The sequence below is a fragment of the Danio aesculapii genome, chromosome 1 (genome assembly GCF_903798145.1).
Source record: "Danio aesculapii chromosome 1, fDanAes4.1, whole genome shotgun sequence".
Taxonomy (NCBI): Eukaryota; Metazoa; Chordata; class Actinopteri; order Cypriniformes; family Danionidae; genus Danio; species Danio aesculapii.
The window spans coordinates 4,689,728-4,701,242 of NC_079435.1; the positions used below are offsets into that span (position 1 = coordinate 4,689,728).

General features: G+C 38.3%; 1 long non-coding RNA gene across 1 annotated transcript; it reads right to left on the reverse strand.

The window, feature by feature from the left end:
- Window positions 1-697: 697 nt before the first annotated feature.
- On the reverse strand, window positions 698-6,766 carry LOC130223248 (uncharacterized). The gene is made up of 4 exons (XR_008836634.1): window positions 6,725-6,766; window positions 2,994-3,104; window positions 2,883-2,903; window positions 698-746 (listed from the first exon to the last, which is right to left on the reverse strand). It is a non-coding gene; the product is annotated as an uncharacterized LOC130223248 (long non-coding RNA).
- Window positions 6,767-11,515: the final 4,749 nt, after the last annotated feature.

Genomic DNA, 11,515 nt, shown 5'->3' on the forward strand with positions numbered 1-11,515 from the left:
GTAGAAAGACCTCATGCAAATATAATTACCTGTACAGTATCCTGAACAATACACAGCTGGACTAGGAAGCTCATAGACATAATAATTTCCTGGACAAGCTTTGGCTTTAATGGGAAAAGACCAGAAAAAGCAGCAGTAATTATCCCAGTGACCGCAGACATCTCGAGTGACGATTCCATCCTCTACTGTTGGGTGTCCACCACGAATCCACAGTGGGGTAGAAGAGCCACAGTGCCCTTTTGCAATACATGTGTCTGGCATATGAGCACTCTGACTGTTAATGAAGAGCCGATACCAGCCTCTCCAAGAGAATGAGGTGTCACAATGGTAGGGTGAATGAAGTAAAAAATCTGTATTGTTGACAGATCTCCAGGAATCATTCAGAACTGTGTAGTTGTAACAGGGGTCAGACAGACTAGCTGTTATAAAAATATTAGAGATGGACATGTAATTGTACTGTTTACTATGAAATATAAAAATGAGATGTGCATTGGAAGATGCTACTAAGTTACACAATACACATAAATATTACTAGAAGCCTTCCACATTCAACATCTTTCAAACATTTAGACAATATTAAAACATTAACCAGCATCAAGCATTTTTAAATTGTTCAAGATTTTAATGTTAAAAGGAGTCAATTCAAAGCTAAAAAGAGTCGAAGACTGAAGTTAAAAACTATTTATTACCATTTGTAGTGGTCTCTTGTGTGGTTGTAATAGAAGCTAAATTATGTGTCAAGATATCTGAAAAATGGTCATATAAATCAACAAATTACAAAGGTCACAACGAAATATGAGAAGCTGAAGAACAAATTAAACTGAATCTGAGGGCCATTTTAACAAGTATGCAACTCAAAAATCATCATTTGTGGATATTGATCAATCAATACAACAAGCGACATGACGTTTACCCAGTCACTACATCACTTAAACTTCAGCGAGTACAAAATGCAGCTGCCAGAGTTCTTACCAGGTCTAGAAAATATGACCACATCACCCCAATTTTATCCTCCTTACACTGGCTGCCTGTTAAGTTTCATATTGAATTTAAAATATTGCTTCTTACATATAAAGCTTTAAATAATCTAGCTCCTGTTTATCTAACCAATCTTCTGTCTCGCTAAAGTCCAACCCGCTCTTTCAGAGCTTCTGGTAGTACCTAGAATAGCAAAGTCGAGTAAAGGAGGTCGAGCCTTCTCATTTATAGCTCCTAAACTCTGGAATAGCCTTCCTGATAATGTCCGGGCTCAGACACACTCTCCTAATTCAAAACTAGATTAAAGACCTATCTCTTTCCTAAAGCATACACTCAGTGCATCAACTAGCTGTATGATACATGATTGTGCTCCACACAGGTTTCTGCATCTCTTTTAATTCAATTTTTTTTCAATTCACCTTTATTTGTATAGCGCCTATACAATGTAGATTGTGTCAAAGCAGCTTCACATAAAAGGTCACAGTAAATAGGAACAGTGTAGTTCAGTTTGTAGTGTTTAAGTTCAGTTCAGTTTAGCTCAGTTCAGTGTGGTTTAATAATCACTACTGAGAGTCCAAATACTGAAGAGCAAATCCAACGATGCACAGCTCTACAGATCCCGAACCATGCAAGCCAGTGGCGACAGCGGAGAGGGAAAAAAAAACTTCACTAATGGCGGAAGTGAAGAAAAAAAACCTTGAGAGAAACCAGGCTCAGTTGGGCACGACCATTTTAATTTCTCCGCTGGCCAAACGTCTTGTGCAGAGCTGCAGTCTCAGCGGCGGAGGCTGGAAGCTGGCCTCAGCGAAGACTCGTCTGTCCCTGGAGCGTCACAGGAAGCAGTCTCGTGTTCTACACTCTTCCATGACCATCACAGTAGCTGCTCAGGATACGGCCAGGTCCAGGATATGGAAACCTTGGGATCATCTCATCGCTGGTCTTGGATCGAATCAGTGACTCTGCATAGTCTGAGGGCCTCTGGAAGAGTATCCCCAGGTGGAAATGGAGAATAAGGAGAATAATTAGCGTAGCTGTTGTTCATAGCGTATATAAACAAGATACAGAAACCTGTGTGGAAACCCGCTAAGTGATGCACTGACTGTATGCTTTGCTAAACAGATAGGTTTTTAATCTGGTTTTGAATTGGGAGAGTGTGTCTGAGCCTCGGACGTTATCAGGAAGGCTATTCCAGAGTTTAGGAGCTATAAATGAGAAGGCTCGACCTCCTTTACTCGACTTTGCTATTCTAGGTACTACCAGAAGCCCTGAGTTTTGAGATCTTAAAGAGCGAGTTGGATTGTAGCGAGACAGAAGATTGGTTTGATAAACAGGAGCTAGATTATTTAAAGCTTTATATGTAAGAAGCAATATTTTAAATTCATTACGAAACTTAACAGGCAACCAGTGTAAGGAGGATGAAATTGGGGTGATGTGATCAAATTTTCTAGACCTGCCAGGGTCCAGCATTCTCCAGCCTCGGGCAGCTAGACTGCAGCTCTGCACAAGACATTTGCCCATTGGAGAAATGGTCGTGCCCAACTGAGCCTGGTTTCTCTCTAGGTTTTTTAATTCTTCACTTTCGCCAATTGGTAAAGTTTTTTCTCTCTCCGCTGTCGCCACTGGCTTGCATGGTTCAGGATCTGTAGAGCTGTGCATCGTTGGATTTGCTCTTCAGTGTTTGGACTCTCAGTAGTGATTATTAAACCACACTGAACTGAGCTAAACTGATCTGAACTTAAACACTGAAAACTGATCTACACTGTTTCAGTTTACTATGATCTTCTATGTGAAGCTGCTTTGACACAATCTACATTGTATAAGCGCTATACAAATAAAGGGGAATTGAATCACTGTGAAGGCAAAAAACAAACAGACAAACAGACATATAACAACTATATACTTACACAGCACAACAAAGATGAAACCTGTCATAGAATATCAGGATCAGAAATACAATTCTGAAAAATATATTGGATTGTGTTGCAATATGACTGCAGTTTTAAAAAAAAAATCACCTTTATGAAGAGAGGAAGCCATTGCCATTTTTGACAATCTGATTCATTTCTCTTTATCCAAAACCCTGATCAAACGGCAACCTTCCACTGATCCATGATTAAGATCTTGTCCTTTTTAAAACACAAATCCAGTTAATTTCTATATTCATATATTACAAGATTTACAGATTAAAAATAATGAAAAGCTGCTTTTAAATTATCTTTAGTTTTCAAGGTGGTCAATAACACACTTTATACATACAATGATATAAAATCACAGTAAGTGTTAACACGTGAAAACAACAGGAACACAACGACAAGTTCTGTCATGACCACTCTCAGGATTTAGTATCGTAATGAATGTATATGGGAATGCTGATGTGTTTGGTCTTGGCAGCATAGATCTGCTATGCTGCTGCTGCTTTGATTATTATGGCAGAGCAAGTACCGAGACCTGCTACTGCCAGTATATTCACAGACATGTCATCTGAGAATATAACATGCTGCTGCAAGCATAATATATACAGTTGAAGTCAGATTTATTAGCCCCCTGTTTATTTTTTTCCCCAGTTTCTGTTTAACGGAGAGATTTTTCCTCAACACAACTCATTTCTAATTACTGATTTATTTTATCTTTGATGACAGTAAATAATATTTGACTAGATATTATTCAAGACACTTCTATACAGCTTAAAGTGACATTTAAAGGCTTAATAAGGTTAACAAGTTATTGCATTATGATGGTTTGTTTTGTAGACTAGTAAAAAAATATATAGCTTAAAGGAGCTAATAATATTGACCTTAAAATGGCTTAAAAAATTTTTAAACTGCTTTTATTCTAGTCGAAATAAAACAAATTTGACTTTCTCTAGAAGAAAAAATATTATCAGACATACTGTGAACATTTCCTTGCTCTGTTAAACATCATTTAGGAAATATTTGACAAAAAAAAAAAAAATAGGGGCTAATAATTCTGACTTTAACTGTATGTAACCCCCCAAAACAAGCAGGAGAACATGAAGACTAACAAACCAAGCATAACCCATTATGCATAAACAAACATGGCATAAACAATTTGCATCATCAACATGAGTAGAAAGGATTAGACAATAAGATAACAGCCCCCAAAACAAGCAGATCTATCACCAAGACATGTTTATTATTTATTTTTCTTTGCTGCCATGGGATATGGGTCCACGTTTTCTATTTATCTGTATCCTGTACGACCTTGCCAAATGGCTTAACACTACTGAACTAGACTATGTGTGAGCCTTGGCTACTTTGCTAACTGGTTTAAAGTCCCCAAGAAATCAAAACTAACAATATGATTTAGTTAGCTCACATTGCTAGTTTTGTGCTGAACAATTCATCTGTGCATGTCATTAAGAAAATAAATAAGTGTTTGCCCTTGTAATCTTTAATTGAAATCTGTAAAAGCACTTCCTGTTTGTTTTCAGTTAATTTGTCAGATTACTATATCTTAGGAATTGGGCGTGGCTAACATATTTAACCACGCCCCTCCAGCGGACTCTCCACAAACCCTTTTCTCAATCTTTCTGAATGAAATGTCTACTTTACTACATCCAATCAGCTCTCAGTAAAAAAACAAGCCACACCTGCTGTTGCGTCATTTAATATTTTGTTTCTTCAGGAACTGTCACATTACGTAAAAAATAACGGTCAGAGCTTCCGGTTCCTGGGGACTTTAATGCTAGTGAACTACAATGTGTGTAAGCCGTGGCTACTTCTTAAGACTAGTGAACTAGATAATGTGAGCCTGGGCTACTTTGCTCTCCAGCTTAGCATAAACCATGCAATATGTGCTCTTGTAGCACAATCTCATGTAGCAGGCTGATAGACTTACATTCTTTTCCTAAGATAGCCATCAACCCAAAGTCTCTTCCCTATATGAACACTACACTGCAAAAAAATTTGTTTCCAGACCAAATAACTAAAATACAGAGACCCGGATGGGACGTGATGGTGGGGAAAAAATGGGAGGAAGAAAAAAATGGGTGGGAGAGAAAAAAACAGACAGGAAAATATATATTTTTAAGTTTTTGCATTCCCTCACAAAACTGTTTTTCACAAACCCTTTCTGTTCAACCCTCCTGTTTTTGCTGGAATTCTCCTGTAGGCCATTTTACTATTCTGTCCCACTATCACCCTAAGTATTTTCCCATGTTTTTCATGTATTTTTAATCTTGAAAGCATGCCGAAATTAATATAAAAATGTCTGCATTCACTTTCTTTCCATTGAAGCTGTGCGTCGATCATCACCCTTCATATGCAACCTCTGAATCAGCAAATGCATGGATAAGCCAATGATTGGTATAATCGCTGACTGACAGACGCTCTCCGTATGATAAACTGATCCCAGGTCAGCTTCTGTACACACCATTTAAAGAAGAGCGAAAGTGCAGGACACTTTGGAATTAGGTAGCGTGTTTAAACAGACAAATACACTTAATATGTAAACATGTCTGTCCTGCGTGTTTGACTATAAACACAACTAGGGCTCTATTTTAACGGTCTAGGCGCAGTGTGTCGGAAAGCACTTTTGCAGGAAAATACGCTTTGCGCCACGGCGCATGGTCTAACAGGGTTGAGCTTATTCTCTTAATGAGTTATCAATGTGTTTTGAGAATAAACCATTCAGAGTCTCATCTCCCATTCCCTTTAAGAGTCAGTTGCGTCGCGCCATAGCGCATTTGCTACTTATATGGCGGACTTTGTGAGTGGAAAATCTGAACGCTTTAAAACAGTAGGGAAACAGTTAAACAGCATCTGCAGCAAGACGATAATGAGCCTCCTCCATTCGGCCTTTACTTTCACTTTCTCTCTTGTGTGGATAAGGAAACAGTGTTGTATGTACTCACTGAAGACATGCATCTTCCTCTTTTCTAGACCAAAACACACATAAGTGCACAAAGTGGCGCAAATGGATTTGCTATTTAAACACCGTGGCGGAAAACGGGAAAATTACTGTTGCGTTGGTCTGAAACTAGCAACACATCGTGGAAACACGTCTTGCACCTTATTGCGCTGGGTGTATGATAGAGCCCTAATTTTCTCTTAAATGGGCACAGTTACTGAAGTAATGGAATGCTTTCATTATAGATCTGTGCATTCTTACAGTGACACCTCTGTCAAACAAACAAAACAAAATAAGAGATTCATTTGCTGCTCTTCATTTGATAACAGAGGTGTCACTTTAAATGGCGTGTACAGAAGCTGATCTGGGATCAGTTTATCATATGAAGCGCATCCGTATACATGCATTCATCAAGGGCGATGATCGATGCACAGCTTCAATGGAAAGAAAGTGAATGCAGACATTTTTATATAATTTCAGCATGCTTTCAATATTAAAAATACATGCGAAATCCATTTCCACCCATTTTCCCCTCCCACCATCACATCCCTTCTGGGTCTCCGAACTAAAACTTCATATATCAAGAAGCATTATCTAAACAAGCAAAAAATATAGAAATAATAAGTGGAAATTAAAGGTTTTTCCTTAAAACAAGCAAAATAATCTACAAGCAAATAACTCCTGCTTTGTCTTTTTGAGTTCCTGTTTTTGTATTATTAAAAAAAAAGCTTAAATCTCCACATGGATGTTTCCTCTTTGCACTGCCTTTACAGTAAACATGATCAGACATCAACACTACAACACAGAAAAACACCTGCTGAAGCGTATTGGATTTACAGACTGATAAAGATCATTATAAACAAAAAGTACATCTTACCTGATATGAGCTGATGAGTGATCCTCAACTGACCAGACAGACCGCTTAACTAATACAATCCCTGTTTGTGTTGAGCTGTATATAGATATGTTGTTTGTTCATGGAAATATGTTCCCAAGTTCCTACTATGATCTGCATTGTTTCCTTCTCAAATTCAAATGTTAACATCAACAACAAAAATCAAATGTCCAGTTCCTTCGTAGTCTAATTTTAGAAAATATACAATTACGTATTTAAATCACGTAAATCATTTGTGTATTTACCGGAGACGACACTACAGGCATGTGTTAAAGGGCTTAAGCTCTGAGTGATTTAAGTGAAGTCTATAAAGTAAAGTGTTTTACGGAAAAGTTTTGTGTTAGCTTGTCTTTCTCATTCACAATTATTTAGAAAATTTGAGTATTTAATTAGCTAATGTTGAAAAGTTATCATAATTTGAAAGCCATAGAGAGGAGGTTGCAAATTTATCTTTGTAAAATGATTTTCTCCTGTTCTTTGGTCTGCCAGAAAGACAGGAAAGACGGTTTTCATTTTAGACAGATGAGTTAAAAATGAACCGTTTTGTCAGATTGAGTTTTGTTTAGCATTTTTGCCTGAATATTTTACAATAATAGTTTTAGGGTGGTTTCACACTTGGTTCAATTGCCTGGACCCTACCCAAGTTCGATTGTGCCCCCTTGCCACCTCCTCGGTTGGTTTGTGTTCATCTTTTTTCCTTCTGAACCCCGGTACGCTTGCGTCATCGAGCTGCTGTTTTGTTTACGGCTGTTGCTAGGTGACGGTCACAAAAGCAAAGCGCCGAAATGGAAAGACGTCAGCACATCACGGGCATTATGCTTTTACTGAAGCTTTTAGTTTTGGACATACAGAAAGCGACTCGCGTCCACCTGCCGCAAAAATATTATAAACGTTCAGAACATCACACAGTGTCTGCAGAGGCTGTTTTTGGAGGAGACAAGCAGACATTACTGTGTATCACTGTGTTTGCCCTGGGTCAGTCCCGCGTGTCATCAAGGTACGTGAAACACACACACGAAGGAACGTACGTTATGAAAACAAAAGTTTGTTGTACAGTTGGCGGTTCACTTCCGTATTTGGTATGATTGCATTCACATCAGAAGTGAACCGTACCAGAGTTCACATGAACCATACCCCAGACATCCTCTTCCAGGCGGACTCGGGTACGGTTCACAGGTGCACACCAGAGTTCAGAAGACATGTTCACATTAGCTAAACGTACCGTACTATGACATCAAACGAACCCGGGTGCGGATAAAAAAGTGCTAGTGTGAAAGCACCCTTAGTCCTTTTGTTGCTGTCAAGACATCCACTCTAAAATGGGGAGGGGAGGCTGTGACAATAATATAAATTAGCCCCTCCCCCTTTTAAAAATAGCCAACAGCATTTGTTTATATTCAAGCTCTGCCATCCAATGAGAAGATGAAGAACCTGTTGAAGAATCATATCTATTCCTTTTGGTGCAAGTGTGATTCCCATTTACTTCTGTGGGCATCTGTCCTTGAGATAACTGCTATAAATGTATAAACAGCTTGCCATTTCATGAAGCCTTGAACAAAGCTGCTGTTCAAGAGAGAGAGTGACAACACCAACATCACTGCTGAGCTTTATGATAAGCATGCACACTGAGAAGCCTCATATACACATCCAATTTGCAATTTTAGAGCGATGCAATTGAACAAGAAATACAAACATCTCAAATAACTTTAATGCAAATAACAACAGACACCCTAAAATAAAACCGTAACATTATATCAACAAAGTGTAGATAAAATGCACAATAACAGATTTGATGCCGTGTGGTCATAAGCTTTTACTGTAATGGGAGATAGATGGAATTGATTTGTGCAAATATTTGGATTTGTGCTGGCGGAGTGTTTTAGATTTGACTATATACCTGGGGGAGACCTACAGTTACAGTAATGCTTCAAAGGCAGGACATTTTAATCCTGCCTCAGCATAATCGCATGTTCATAAGCACAGGGCTGCTTTGTGTACAGCCAAGCACGGCAGGAACTGGATTTTTGGAACTTAAACTAAAATGTTTCCCTGCACTGACCACAATAAAATAATAGTAAAACATCTATTTCATTACCCCTTTAAGCAAACAGAATATTCTACAGAGTTACAGTTCTTGAAAAGTCAGGAAACATTTTTCCCCTCCACAAAGAAATCTTAAGTTCTTTTAGATTACATGAAATAGCTGACAGGTTATACATTAATAGTAATGACTGTTTTCTATCAGTTATTATCTTATGACATTTAACATGCATTTAACCCTGTCTCTAGTTTTTAAATCGCTTGTATTGTACTTCTTACTGAACATGATGCTCAGTGCTGTTTGCGTCCAGAGCACAGAAATGTGAAGCACTTCCAGTACTGCTGCTTGATCTGGACAAGAGTCAAAAGAGTAAATGTGGTTTAGTGGTGGTGAAATGAGGTTTCATTATACTTAAAACACTAAATTACACAAAAAATTTTACTTACTTTTATAGTTGTTCTTGGCGATGCCAATAAGATCGATGTCCATAAAAGAATTGGTTGTGTCAAGTTGAGGGATTTTATCTAAGGTCACCTGTGGTCCAACCATGAAGACTTGTCCCTCTGATTTAAAACAAACACATTATTATGTGCTATAATATACTATAAATATATATGTATCTATCTACTAGAGCTCTGGCAAATAATTTTTTCTGCAATGATTCTGAGCTTTTCAAAAGGCATCACTATTCTTTCTTAAATGGGTTCAGAAGTTTGTTTTCACCAGCAGATGGAGCTGTATGCTGTACAATCAGCCATACTCTGCTTGCATCCAATTCCTTGCAAATACCACTCCAACTTAAAATCAATGGAGAATTAATTTCTCAAACAAGAAAAACAAATCTCACACACTCTCTCTCTTACCAATGATTAAATAAGATATCATTATGTTGGTGTCTCACTGTCTGCACCAGATCCTGTAACTCCACCCACTTGTTTACTTGAACCAAAATTCTAATAATCTACAATCGTCAGACGCCAGAGCTTGTTTAAAGACTACCAGAAAATCCTCATCATGAAGCTGCTTTATAAGAAAAAAAATTCCACATGTAAAAAGACCCAAAACCAATCAAGAAGTGGATGTTTTGCCCATTTTAGAATGTATTTATTAAGCAACTGGTTATCAAACCTCCACCACAGTGGTCATGAGAGTGTGTCACTGAGATACTGCCTGAAACTACCCAAAGTTAAAAAGTCCATCCTTACAGAAAGCAATTAATAGGGTTGGATACCAAAACCCGGTGCCATTATAGCACCGGTACCTTAGTAACCGGCATGTACAGGATCAAATCAGCATATGAATTTTGGTGCCTAATTTCGGTGCCACTGGTGCTGCGACAAAGACAAGAAGAAGCATTAAGGGGTGCATCAAAGGCACACATAAGTACACGTTGTCACACAATCTCCAAACATTTAATCTTAAACAACTTTGAGGAATACGGACCGGCGATGTCAGGCATTTGTTCTCGTTGCTTAGGGAACGGACAGACGCACGCAATGCAAGCAGTACAGCGCATTCGGTGAGCGAGAGAGACTCTCTCTTTAGATCAGCACGCAAAAATCCCGTTCATCAAATTTGCTTAAACTAATCGTTCTAAAGCATATTTTACAAGCAAGGATTCTGATACAGCGACATGAAGCAGATGCTTTACAAAACTTACATGTAAGTTTTGCACGTCAAACTTGATGACACATTTGAGGGCTCAAAGGCAGATGAATGCACTGTCTCTGACATCATCTGGCACTTTCAATATACGTACATGGACACCAATGCTCCGATTTTAATATGATTTAGACAATACTCTGATTTAGCGTCTAGACTACCATGTAAACGGTGATTTTTGATAACCTGTTCGCGTGGGGGGTGGGGGGTTATGACTGGCTAAACTAAAACATTTTTTGTTGATTGTTTACAGGCAAGTTATCTGGCCATGATCATATTAAGCAAATTCTACCTTACATTTACTGTTTGCTTTTCAAATTCAAATTTATATATATAGAAAACACTAGCATATTCAGTTCCTTGGTAGTATATTGGCACTTTCCACACACTGCATTTTGTCTGGTGGACAACCTAAAAATATCTTTACAAATGCAGCTATAATCCCATATTTATAATGAAAAATCCAAAACTTTATTTTCAATGAAGATAACCATACCATTTGTTTTTTCTTGTGATGGTATTATGAGCTCATATAAATATTTATTCATTGTCTTCAACTAGAAAATGCAGGCTAATTTTAATAGTTAATAGTTTTGGTCTAATGCTTTAAAGCTGCGGTCACACTTGACTTTTCTTCCCATAGACTCCCTTTCATACGCACGCGAATGCGTCAAACCGGAAACGCGGGGTCATGCGTCAAGTTTCGCATGTTGCTGCAGTGACATGCTTGGTGAACTCTAACCTGCGAAATCGCATCACTTGACTGCGTGAGATCAATCGAGGATCAAAACAGGACCTCTCTGGACAGAAATTAAAAACATTGAGCAATCGCTCACTTTATTAATGTCTAATCATCTTGTTTAACCCCGCCCCTTTTTGCAGCGCAGTACGACAGAATTTCGCACACACAAAGCCCAGTGTGACCGTAGCTTAAGACAGGGGTCACCAAACTTCTTTGCTCCAACCCTAATTAAACACACCTGAACAAGCTAATCAAGGTCTTACTAGGTATACTTGAAACATCCAGGCATGTGTGTTGAAGCAACTTGGAGCTAAACCCTGCAGAAACA